The 12,180-nt window shown below is 41.8% G+C and overlaps 1 protein-coding gene across 5 annotated transcripts in view; it reads left to right on the plus strand.

Moving 5' to 3' along the window:
* Window positions 1-12,180, plus strand: part of myo9aa (myosin IXAa) — a 342,332-nt gene that overhangs the window by 30,154 nt on the left and 299,998 nt on the right. The window lies entirely within an intron of this gene.

The raw sequence follows: 12,180 nt of genomic DNA on the forward strand, positions 1-12,180 counted from the left end.
GGACTTGAAGGTGTATTACGATGATATTCAAAGCGGCTGACTTCACCCTCACCTATTTACTGATCTAGGTCCCTCTAATCCAATTCTTAAATGTTGCTTGTGTCCCTCTTTTGTTGAGCTGATGTATGCATATTCTGAAGGATAACATGGAAGGATGAATGAAATTCTGGGTTGAGGTGATGAATTGTTTAAACTTTGCTCCAGTGCTTTAACTTCTGAACCTCTTAATGTGCCAGTGCTTTGTAATACTTCCTTATTTTTTAATAGTTTATTTTTGACCTATTTTATTAATTAATTTTATTTAGAGAGACAGCACTGAAACAGGCCCTTCGGCCCACTGAGTCTGTGCCGACCATCAACCACCCATTTATACTAATCCTACACTAATCCCATATTTCTACCACATCCCCACCTGTCCCTATATTCCCCTACCACCTACCTTTACTAGGGACAATTTATAATGGTCAATTTACCTATCAACCTGCAAGTCTTTGGTGGTGGGAGGAAACCGGAGTACCCGGCGAAAACCCACGCAGACACAGGAAGCACTTGCAAACTCCACACAGGCAGTAACCAGAATTGAACCCGGGTCACTGGAGCTGTGAGGCTGCGGTGCTAACCACTGCGCCACTGTGCCGCCCACTAAGTTGCTGCCCAACCCTGCAGTAGTGCTGTTTCATGAGTGCTGACTCCCCTTTGGTATCTTGTCATTTCATTCTTGTATGCTAGTCTATATTTTGGAAGGTGATTAAACTACGTAGAGATGGGGAAAAAGTTGGCCCTGTTGTCACCTGGTTTCCATACATGTTCAGTAACCACCTCTGGAAAACTATCAGGAGTGAGCTGTGCGGTTTCCCCGGCCTTGCTCAGAAACTCTGAAGTTGATAGTTAATTTATGTGTAACATTATCTTCTTGACTTTTTTCCCCCCCTTTTGTATCCTAAATGACACTAATTGAGAAGGGCAGAGTGTTCTTCTGGTATCCCGGTCGACGTTTTTCCCTCAACTGATGCCACGAAAATAAAGCAGTTACCTAGTGATTCATTCATTTGTGGAACCTTGTTCTGTGGAAATTAGCTGTCGTCTTTGTCTACAAAACTGTGAATATACTTCAAAACTAACCTTTTGGGATATGATGAGCGCATGATAAGATGCTGTGTAAGTGTACGTTCTTAGAAATTATGGTTTCTGAATTCTTTGATATTGTGGTCAGAGCAGTTGCATGCAAACACCGTAATACTTTGGTGCATGCTATGTATGGGATTTTGGTCTAAAAGAATGAGTGTTTTTGTAAATATGGAAATGAAAAGTTGAATGTATTGCTAAGTTTATCTTGTCATTCCAGCTATTTGTTCACAGATTTTCACTTAATCTGTAATGTTTGACATGAAAATCATTTTTGTGTAGATGTTTGAGTTGTGCATTCTTTTTGTAGAAAGATCATGTTTGTAATTGTAACTGAACAAGGTGTTTGTTTGGAAGCTGGAATTCTAAAACTACTTCAGTTGTTAGATTGGCAGTGAATAAAGCACAGTCTTGTAGCAATTTAAAAAAAAATTAAGTGTGTTAGTGAACCTGTATAGCAACCAGTCTATTCAAGTGTCAGTCTTGGCTTAGTGATAGCACTCTTTCCTGAATAAGTCCCACCCCAGAGACTTGAGCACATAATATAAGCTGATGTTTTAGCGCAGTATTAGGGATTGTTGCACGGTTGGAGATGCCATTTTTCCTATGAGACGGTATACATCAAAAATTACTTAATTGCCCACAATACACTTTGGGAGGACCTAAAGTACTGAAGAGTGATATATAACTGATAACTTGTTCTCTTATTTAGTGAATAGCAGATCTGTACAGACTAAGAAGGTTTCATGTTCTGTGCTGAGTTGGCTGGTTGCAATTGAATAACTCCAGCTGAGAAATGCAATTGTGTGGATGTTTAGTAGGATAGAATTGAGTTTGGCTGTGATACAGCCCATTCCCAGTGGTTGGATTGCTTGTTGATGCTCAACATCAAGTCTCCCATGTGACTACTTGGGTGTCATACTGTCAAACAACTGTCAATGATAGATTGGTAACCTAGAAAGGAATCGGTGCAGGAGAGGAGAATGGTGAGAAGAAAGGAGGGAATGATTAAGATTGGTGGACAACTTGAGTTGGGATGGGGGACAGAAAAGTTCAGCCAAGGTTCCTAGTTGTGATCATTATCCACTGATTCCTAATGGAAAGTGCATGTGTCAAAGGTTAGTGAGGCCAGGATTAGGCTTATGATGCCTGGTACAGTTGAATTGCCTGATTTCCCTGCTCATATTGGGAGAATGACCACTTGGGTGAAGTGCAAGAGGGTTACTGGTGCCCATGGAATTGTGTCCCCAGATGAGTTGACGCTTTTGAAAGGGAGTGAAATCAATTTAGAAGCAAAATGTTCTTCACTCTGATCTGGCCAAATATTGTATTTGTATCAGGGTCTGAAATTATGGGTGGAAGCTCACGAGACAACAGTCTAATAATTTATTTCATATTAAAACCAGATAGCTCGTGTTATCATTTTAGAATCATGCAACATCTACAAAAGTCTGCAATTATTGAGATGAGTTTTATATATGAAGGGAATGTTCACTAATATCATGAATCATTATCTAGGCACTTTGTTACTTTTATTATTCCGAGCTTGCATGTTTCTCAGACTCTGCTTTCAATTTTGAATGAATTTTGTCCAATCTTGGCTGGGCTTCTAGATGAGATTGGTAGGTGGGCTAGATAAAGCATTCTATTTCGAGGAAAAGAAATCTGACCTAGTCCAGTTCGTTGTACCATATTTGTGCTTCGGTGACATGGTTTACAGGCCAAACTCTGCAGTATTCCGGGGAAAGAGAGAGAGCCGCCTGTTGCTGAGCAGCCAGCGAGGGAAGGGGAAAATTGCATCAAAGAAGCCTGAGTGTGTGTGAAAACAGTATACTGCTTGGAAACTGCTATACTGTATATGGACTTGTTCCACTTGTGAAGACGATCTTTATAACTTGCATGAAATGTGAAGATATTAGTGATTCATTTACAAGCCATGTGCAGCTTTCCTTGCTCTATTATCCATGTATGTGCAATATGAATGAGAGACTGAAATTTTGTCATGCTTTGCTGCAGAGCAAGTATTGGGAATTGGATCTAGCATGGAAAGGGTTACTAGCTCTATAATAACAATGGAGAGTCCATTTGGAATGTTCTTATTTGAGTGGATTGTTTTTGGCTGTTGGGTTTCTAATGTGCCTGACTAATCCTGTTGTCGTTGCTTGATTGCATTTTAGTGTGTAGTTATCTCCTGTGTTGTTGCGTAAAGCTTTGTGATAGTGTTGGCTACACTCTGGGAAACAGAGCTGAGACCCTGCCAAATAAGACTGTACTATACAAGTAGGAAATAATGATTGATGTGATTTGCTTGACCATTCCAGCAGGATTGTGTAGCACAACAGATGGTATGTGGGTGTAGCATTGGGCAGCAGGCTAGTTCCCCTCGCTGAAGAGCACCTTTCACTGATGTGTGATGTTGATGCTTTACTGCTTCTATGCACAGGCCAGAGTATAGTGTGTGTGCAAGGCTACGGGCCAAGTGCTGGAAAACGGGATTAAAATAGATAGGTGCTTGATGGCCGGCACAAAGATGATGGGCCGAAGGGGCTGTTACTGTACTGTATGACTCTATAGTGTTTTTTAAAAATGTAAACTGCACTGAAAGAATAGAGATGCAAGTTTCATCTACATCGTATAAGCTACAAGGTCTGTATTGGGTCTCTTGCAGCACAGTGCCTGAGTCTAAAGTATACACATATGGATATAAAAGACCAAATTAACTCATGACCCAAGCTGATTAGTGTCGGAATTATCTGTTCATTGAATACAGCATATTTATCCTAGAAGCACAGTGGGTGATTGAAGTGGCAATCTGATAAAAGGATGTGGGATGGCAAGTATATTTTACAGTCTATGAGGCCATTTATACTACATTATTTGAATTCATCCAAAGTGATTTTGGGCATGTATTAGTACACACCATGCACTAAAAGAGAGTAAGAATATGAAAGTTTCACTAGCACTATGGAAGTTACAAGGTCTACACAAGTCAGCATAATGGTTTGTTCTGCTGAAAGATCATCAACCTGAAATGTTAACGCTGTTTCTCTTTCCACAGCTGCTGCCTGACCTGCTGAGTATTTCTGGCATTTTCCATTTTTATTTCAGAGTTCCAGCCAGTAGTATTTTGCTTTTATATTGTGTGGTATGATGGTCTGCCTGGGAACTTTTTATCTTGGTTTTGAATAGTAGTGAGCGGACACATTCAGATATTGGTGAGCATAGAATAAATGTGCTTACTGCAAGCATGTGTATAGTTTCACTGATATCCATAGATATCTTCCTGCAGGTGATGAATTATATGATTGAAATTTATATTAGATTTTTCAACAAATCTATTTGACACGTGTCAAACGAAGGGGAGCAATGATCCAATACTGTTTTTGTGTTCCCTTAAGATCCAGCCCAGAGATTTGAGTGCATAATGTAGTTGACACTGCAGTGCAGTACTGAAGGAGTACTGTACTATCGGAGGTGCCATCTTTCAAATGAAACATCTGAGGCTCCTTCTGGCCTCTTAGCTAGCACTATTAGAAGAGCAGGAGCGTACTCCCCGATGTCCTGGTCAGTAATTATCCCTCAACCAACATTTCTTCCTAAAAAAAAAAAATGATTTGGTCGTTATATCTGTTTATGGGACCTTGCTGTATGCAAACTAGCTGCTGCTTTTCCCTACATTATAACAATGATAGTTTAAAAGAGTTGCTTGGCTGTAGAGAACTCTGCGTCGTCCTTAGATTATGAAAAACAATATATAAATGCAAGTGCTTTCTGTACTATGCAGAGGTGACAGCACAAGATCAATTCTTGATTATTTTTCTCATTATATTCAGTGGTGTCTTTCAATTATTGAATCATTTTCAAGCTCCTAGACAAAACCTTCATTTCAATTATCATGACCAGGCAGACAAAAAAATTGTTGTAAAGAAAAGTGGATAATGTAGATACAAACCATTTATTTGAAGTGGGTTATGAGTGCAGGGCTAGAGCTTATGAGGATAAAATTAACTAACTTCAGGGAAACTTTGAGGTTTGAGTTTCTCTCCCAAAGAGTAACATACAGTCTGAATTAACTAGTCTCACAGCAAAAATGCTGTATCTTTTGCCAATTAATATATTTTTAAAAAAGGTTTGAATATCTGGTTCCTACCAGAGTAAGGTTTAAACAGATTGACAATTTAATACATTTTTAAATAAAGAGTTAGTGAATATTTGGTTACATGGAATGAAGTATTACATACATGGGCAATTTAATGCTTTGTTTAACAATGGTTCCTAAGCTACTGGGATCATAGAAATGTCATACCAAAGAAGGAAGCTGGTCAGGAACAAAGTTTAAAAATTTATTTGAAATTTTGAAGAAGGAAAATGATTACAGAGCCTTTGCTAAATAGATGAAGTGTGTTGGGTCGTGCACATGACAGGTTAGATTGTACGTGATCTGTCCGCATTGCCACTTGGCTTATTTAACCTATGTTGGTATGAATGCACTGCAGCAAAAAATGGCGTTAAAATGAACAGGCTTCAGTATGTGATACAATTATTCATCACCACAAAATGCTGCCATTGTTATCATCAGTGACCAACCACCAATACTTTATCCTCATGTTACACAGCTTAAAATTGTCTATCCTGACAAAACCCAAGTTTGGAAGGCCAACGGTTACAATTGTGTCACTGGGTGTTTTCACAGTTCAGGTTAGCATGGAATGAACAGCCATTGTTTCATTAATCTGAAATCCTAGCAATATTGTATTATGTCTGTGGAGGATGTTTATGGTAAGTGTTTAAAGGAACAGTCATTTTTGTAGGCTGAAATGATGGTGTTTTGAGTAGTACAGAACATTAAGTACCAAATCACAACTGATGGGTGTGTATCATCAGTGTGTCTATGATAGTTAGTTTTCCTGAGAACATAACCTTCATTGAACTTGTAGCAGTCCACCTAGCAGTCAAAATTATATCTGGATGTATTTTTAATGTAATTTAGTTATCGTTTTGACAGTTTTCTCCCCTGCTGTTCCTTCCTTGAAGATGTAGATGCTTGCTGAGGTATGATTCCAGGGATGTCTGGTGCTCTCCAGTAATTTGCCCAGTATTATTGACAAATGAGTGGATCTGTCAGCAGTTATTTGTCATGTGTGACATCATAGCACCTTCCAATCCAGATCTTGACTGAAGATGGCATTAGCCTTTCAGGGGAATAGAGATCAGAAGCAAATTTTTTTTTTCCTGCTCCCTGCAGGAAATCAGTATTTTCAATTCAACCTTGAATAAATTCAATGACCCAGCCTCCATTGCTCTCTGAGGTAGAGAATTCCAAATACTCATGACCCTCTGAGAAAAGAAATTTCTGCTCATTTCTGCCTTAAATGGGAGACTCTTTATTCTGAAACTGCCCCCTGCTTCTAGATTCCTCCACGAGGCGAAACATCCTCTCAGCATCTACCCTGTTTAGCCCCCTCAGAATCTTATAGGTTTCAAGAAGATCACCTCTCATTCTTCTAAACTCCAATGATTATAGGCCCAACCTGCTCGACTTTTCTTCAAAAGACAACCTCTGCATCCCTGGAATCAACTGAGTGAACCTTCTCTGAACTGCCTCCAATGCAAGGATATCCCTCCTTAAATATGGAGGCCAAATCTGTATGCCCTGTACAGTTGTAGCAAGACTTCCCTACTTTTACACTCCATCACCCTTGCAATAAAGGCCAACATTCCATTTGTGTTCCCAATTACCTGCATGCTAACTTGATGTGTTTCATTTGGGGGAGGCGATGGTGTAGTGGTATTATCACTGGACCAGTAACCTAGAGACCCAGGGTATTGATCTGGAGATCTGGATGGGTTCGAATCCCACCACAACAGAAGGTGGAATTTGAATTTAATTAATAAATCTGGAATTAAAAAGCTGGTCCAATGGCCATGAAACTATTGTTTGTTGTAAAAACCCATCTGGTTCACTAATGTCCTTTAGGGAAGGAAATCTGCTGTCCTTACCTGGTCTGGCCTACATGTGACTCCAGACCCACAGCAATGTGGTTAACTCTTACATGCCCTCTGAAATGGCTGAGCAAGCCACTCAGGTGTACCTAACCGCTACAAATTCAAGAAAAAAGAATGAAACCGGACAGACCACCAGGCATCGACCTAGGCACCGGAAACGACAACGGCAAACCCAGCCCTGTCGACCCTGTAAAGTCCTCCTTACTAACATCTGGGGGCTTGTGCCGAAGTTGGGAGAGCTGTCCCACAGACTAGTCAAGCAACAGCCTGACATAGTCATACTCACGGAATCGTACCTTACAGACAATGTCCCAGACACTGCAATCACTATCCCTGGGTATGTCCTGTCCCACCGGCACAGTGGTCTATAGTAGGGAGGGAGTTGCCCTGGGAGTCCTCAACGTTGACTCCGGACCCCAAAAGTCACATGGCATCAGGTCAAACATGGGCAAGGTAACCTCCTACTGATTACCACCTACTGCCCTCCCTCAGCTGATGAGTCAGTGTTCCTCCATGTTGAACACCACTTGGAGGAAGCACTGAGGGTGGCGAGGGCACAAAATGTACTCTGGGTAGGGGACTTCAATGTTCATCACCAAGAGTGGCTCGGTAACACCACTACTGACCGAGCTGGCCGAGTACTAAAGGACATAGCTGCTAGACTCAGTCTGCGGCAGGTGGTGAGGGAACCAAAACGAGGGAAAAACAATCTTGACCTTGTCCTCACCAATCTGCCTGCCGCAGATGCTTCTGTCCATGACTGTATTGGTAGGAGTGACCACCGCACAGTCCTTGTGGAGACCAAGTCCCGCCTTCACATTGAGGATACCCTCCATCGTGTTGTGTGGCACTATCACCGTGCTAAATGGGATAGATTTCGAATAGATCGAGCAATGCAAACTGGGCATCCATGAGGCGCTGTGGGCCATCAGCAGCAGCAGAATTGGACTCAACCACAATCTGTAACCTCATGGCCTGGCATATCCCCCACTCTACCATTACCATCAAGCCAGGAGATCAACCCTGGTTCAATGAAGAGTGCAGGAGGGCATGCCAGGAGCAGCACCAGGCATACCTCAAAATGAGAGGTCAACCTGGTGAAGCTACAAGACAGGACTATCTGCATGCCAAACTGCGTAAGCAGTATGCAATAGACACAGCTAAGCGATCCCATAACCAACGGATCAGATCTAAGCTCTGCAGTCCTGCCACATCCAGCCATGAATGGTGGTGGACAATTAAACAACTAACTGGAGGAGGTGGCTCCACAAATATCCCCATCCTCAATGAAGGGGGAGCCCAGCACATCAGTGCGAAAGATAAGGCAGAAGCATTTGCAACAATCTTCAGCCAGAAGTGCCGAGTTGATGATCCATCTCGGCTCCCTCCTGAAGTCCCCAGCATCACAGATGCCAGACTTCAGCCAATTCCGTTCAATGCACATGATATCAAGAAACGGCTGAAGGCACTGGATACTGAAAAGGCTATGGGTCCTAACAATATTCCAGCAATAGTACTAAAGACCTGTGCTCCAGAGCTTGCCGCACCCCTAGCCAAGCTATTCCAGTATAGCTACAACACTGGCATCTACCCGGCAATGTGGAAAATTGCCCAGGCATGTCCTGTACACAAAAAGCGGGACAAGTCCAACCTGGCCAATTACCGTCCCATCAGCCTATTCTCAATCATCAGCAAAGTGATGGAAGGTGTCATCAACAGTGCCTTCAAGCGGCACTTGCTGAGCAATAACCTGCTCAGTGACTCTCTGTTTGGGTTCCGCCAGGGCCACTTAGCTCCTGACCTCATTACAGCCTTGGTTCAAACATGGACAAAAGAGCTGAACTCAAGAGGTGAGGTGAGAGTGACTGCCCTTGACATCAAGGCAGTATTTGACCGAGTATGGCATTAAGGAGCCCCAGCAAAACTGGAGTCAATGGGAAACAGGGAAAACTCTCTGCTGGTTGGAAACATACCAAGCGCAAAGGAAGATGGTTGTGGTTGTTGGAGGTCAATCATCTGAGCTCCAGTACATCACTGCAAGAGTTCCTCAGGGTAGTGTCCGAGGCCCAACCATCTTCAGCTGCTTCATCAATGACCTTCCCTCAATCAATCATAAGGTCAGAAGTGGGGATGTTCGCTGATGATTGCACAATGTTCAGCACCATTCGCGACGACTCAAATACTGAAGCAGTCCGTGTAGAAATGCAGCAAGACCTGGTCAGCATTCTGTAGTCTCTCCATTGAAATAATATTTTGCTTTTCTATTCTTTGTACCAAAGTGGATAATCTCACATTTTCCCACATTATATTTCATCTCCCAATTTTTTTACCACTCACCTAACCTATCTATCTCCCTTTGCAGCTCTTTGTGTCCTCCTCACAACTTGCTTTCCCACCTATCTTTGCATCATCAGCAAACTTGGCTACACTGCACTCTGTCCTTTCATCCATGTCATTAATATTGATTGTAAATAGTTGAGGCCCCAGCACTGATCCCTGTGGCATTCCACTAGTTACAGTTTGCTAATTTGTAAATGACCCATTTATCCCTACTATCTATTTCCTGTTAGATAGCCAATCCTCTATCCATGCTAATATATTAGCCCCAACACCATGAGCTCTTATCTTACCTTTTATGTGGCACCTTAGCAAATGCCTTTTTGAGATCCAAATCCACTACATCTACTGGTTCCCCTTTATCCACCCTGCTTGTTACATCTTCAAATAAAATTATCAAACAATTCCCTTTCATTAAACCATGTTGACTCTGCTTTGTTATTTTCTAAATGTCCTGCTACTACTTCCTTCATGATGGATTCCAGCATTTTCCCTATGACAGACGTTAGACTAACTGGCCTTTCGTTTCGTGCTTTCTGTCCCCCTCCTTTCTTGAATAGGGCCGTTAAATTTACCGTTTTCTAATCTGCTGGGACCGTTACAGAATCTAGAGAATTTTGGAAGATTACACCCAATGCATGCACTATCTCTGCAGCCACTTCTTTTAAGACCCTAGGATGCAAGTCATGAGGTCCAGGGGACTTGTCAGTCTTTAGTCCCATTAGTTATCTTAGTACTTTTTCTCTGGTGAGAGTGATAGTTTTTAGTTCTTCCCTCCCTTTCACCCTTTGATTTTCAGATATTATTAGGATGTTTTTCGTGTGTCTTCTACTTTGGAGACATAAAAAAATATTTGTTCAAAATCTCTGACATTTTCTTGTTTCCCATTATTAATTCCCCAGTCTCATCCTCTAAGGGACCAACATTTAGTTTAATTACTCTTTTCCTTTTTATATAGTCTTATTGCTTATTGTTACATTTCTTGCTAGTTTATTCTCATTTTCTAATTTCACCCTTTTTTTTAAGTCATCCTTTGCTGGTTTCTAATTTTGTTGCAATCTTCTGGCCTTCCACTAATCTTCACAGAGTCATGCACTTTTTCTTTGAATTTGATACCATCCTTAACCTCCTTAGTTAGCCACAAAAGGTGCATCGTTCTCAGTCTTTCTCTGTCAATGGAATATATCTTTGTTGAGAGTTATGAAGTATCTCCTTAAATGTCTGCCACTGCTTGTGTCCTGTCTTACCTTTTAACCTATTTTCTCTGTGTACTTTAGCCAACTCTCTTCATGCCTGTGAAATTTTCTTTTTATATATTTGTGGGTTGTGGGCATTGCTGGCAGGTCAGCATTTGTTGCCCATCTCTAATTGCTCTTGAACTAAGTGTCTTTCTAGGCAATTTCAGAGGGCAGTTCAGAGTCAACCACATTGCTGTGGGCCTGGCGTCACATGTAGGGCAGACAAGGCAAGGACAGCAGATATCCTTCCCTGAAGGACATTGGTGAACCAGATGGGTTTTTACAACTATCAGTAGTTTCATGGCACCATTATTGAGATTAGCTTTCAATTCCAGGTTTTTATTATGTAATTAAATTTATTAATTAATTTTAAATTCCACCAGCTGCCATGGTGGGATATGAACCCCCATGTCCCCAGGGCTTTAGCCTGGACCTCTGGATTACTAGTCCAGTGCCATTACGGGCGGCACAGTGGCGCAGTGGTTAGCACCACAGCCTCACAGCTCCAGCGACCCGGGTTCAATTCTGGGTACTGCCTGTGTGGAGTTTGCATGTTCTCCTTGTGTCTGCGTGGGTTTCCTCCGGGTGCTCTGGTTTCCTCCCACAGCCAAAAGACTTGCAGGTTGATAGGTAAATTGGCCATTATAAATTGCCCCTAGTATAGGTAGGTGGTAGGGGAATATTGGGACAGGTGAGGACGTGGTAAGAATATGGGATTAGTGTCGGATTAGTATAAATGGGTGGTTAATGGTTGGCACAGACTCGGTGGGCTGAAGGGCCTGTTTCAAGTGCTGTATCTCTAAATCTAAATCTAAAAAAAAAATCTAAATTACCAGTCCTCCTCTGCCTTTATTTAAGTTTAAGGCAGTCGTTTCTGACCCAGTTTTCTCACTTTCCAACTGAATGTGAAATTTGCATGCTGTGATCACTTTTCGAGAGGATCCCTTAGTATGAGATTATTCACAGAATTGTTACAGTGCAGAAGGAGACCATTTGGCCCATCATGTCTGTATCTGCTTTCCAAAATAGTAATTCCCTCAGTTCCATTCCCTGCAACCCTGCACATTCTTCCTTTTCATTTAACTGTCTAATTCCCTTTTGAATGCTCCAATGATTCTACCTCCACCACGTTCTCAGGCAGCGCATTCCAGACCTTAACCACTCGCTGTGTGAAAAAGTTTTTCATCATATCGCTTTTGCTTCTCTTCCCAAATACTTTAAATCTGTGCCCTCTCGTTCTCGATCCATTCATGAGTGGGAACAGTTTCTCTCCATCTACTCTATCCAGACCCCTCATGATTTTGACTACCTCTATCAAATCACCTCTCAGCCTTTTCTTCTCCAAGGAAAACAGTCCTAATTTCTCCAGTCTATCTTCATAACTGAAATTCCCGATTCTTGGAATCATTCTCGTGAATCTTTTCTGTACTCTCTCCAATGCCCTCACGTCATTCCTCAAGTACGGCACCCAGAA

Source organism: Heterodontus francisci, chromosome 35 (genome assembly GCF_036365525.1).
Source record: "Heterodontus francisci isolate sHetFra1 chromosome 35, sHetFra1.hap1, whole genome shotgun sequence".
NCBI lineage: Eukaryota > Metazoa > Chordata > Chondrichthyes > Heterodontiformes > Heterodontidae > Heterodontus > Heterodontus francisci.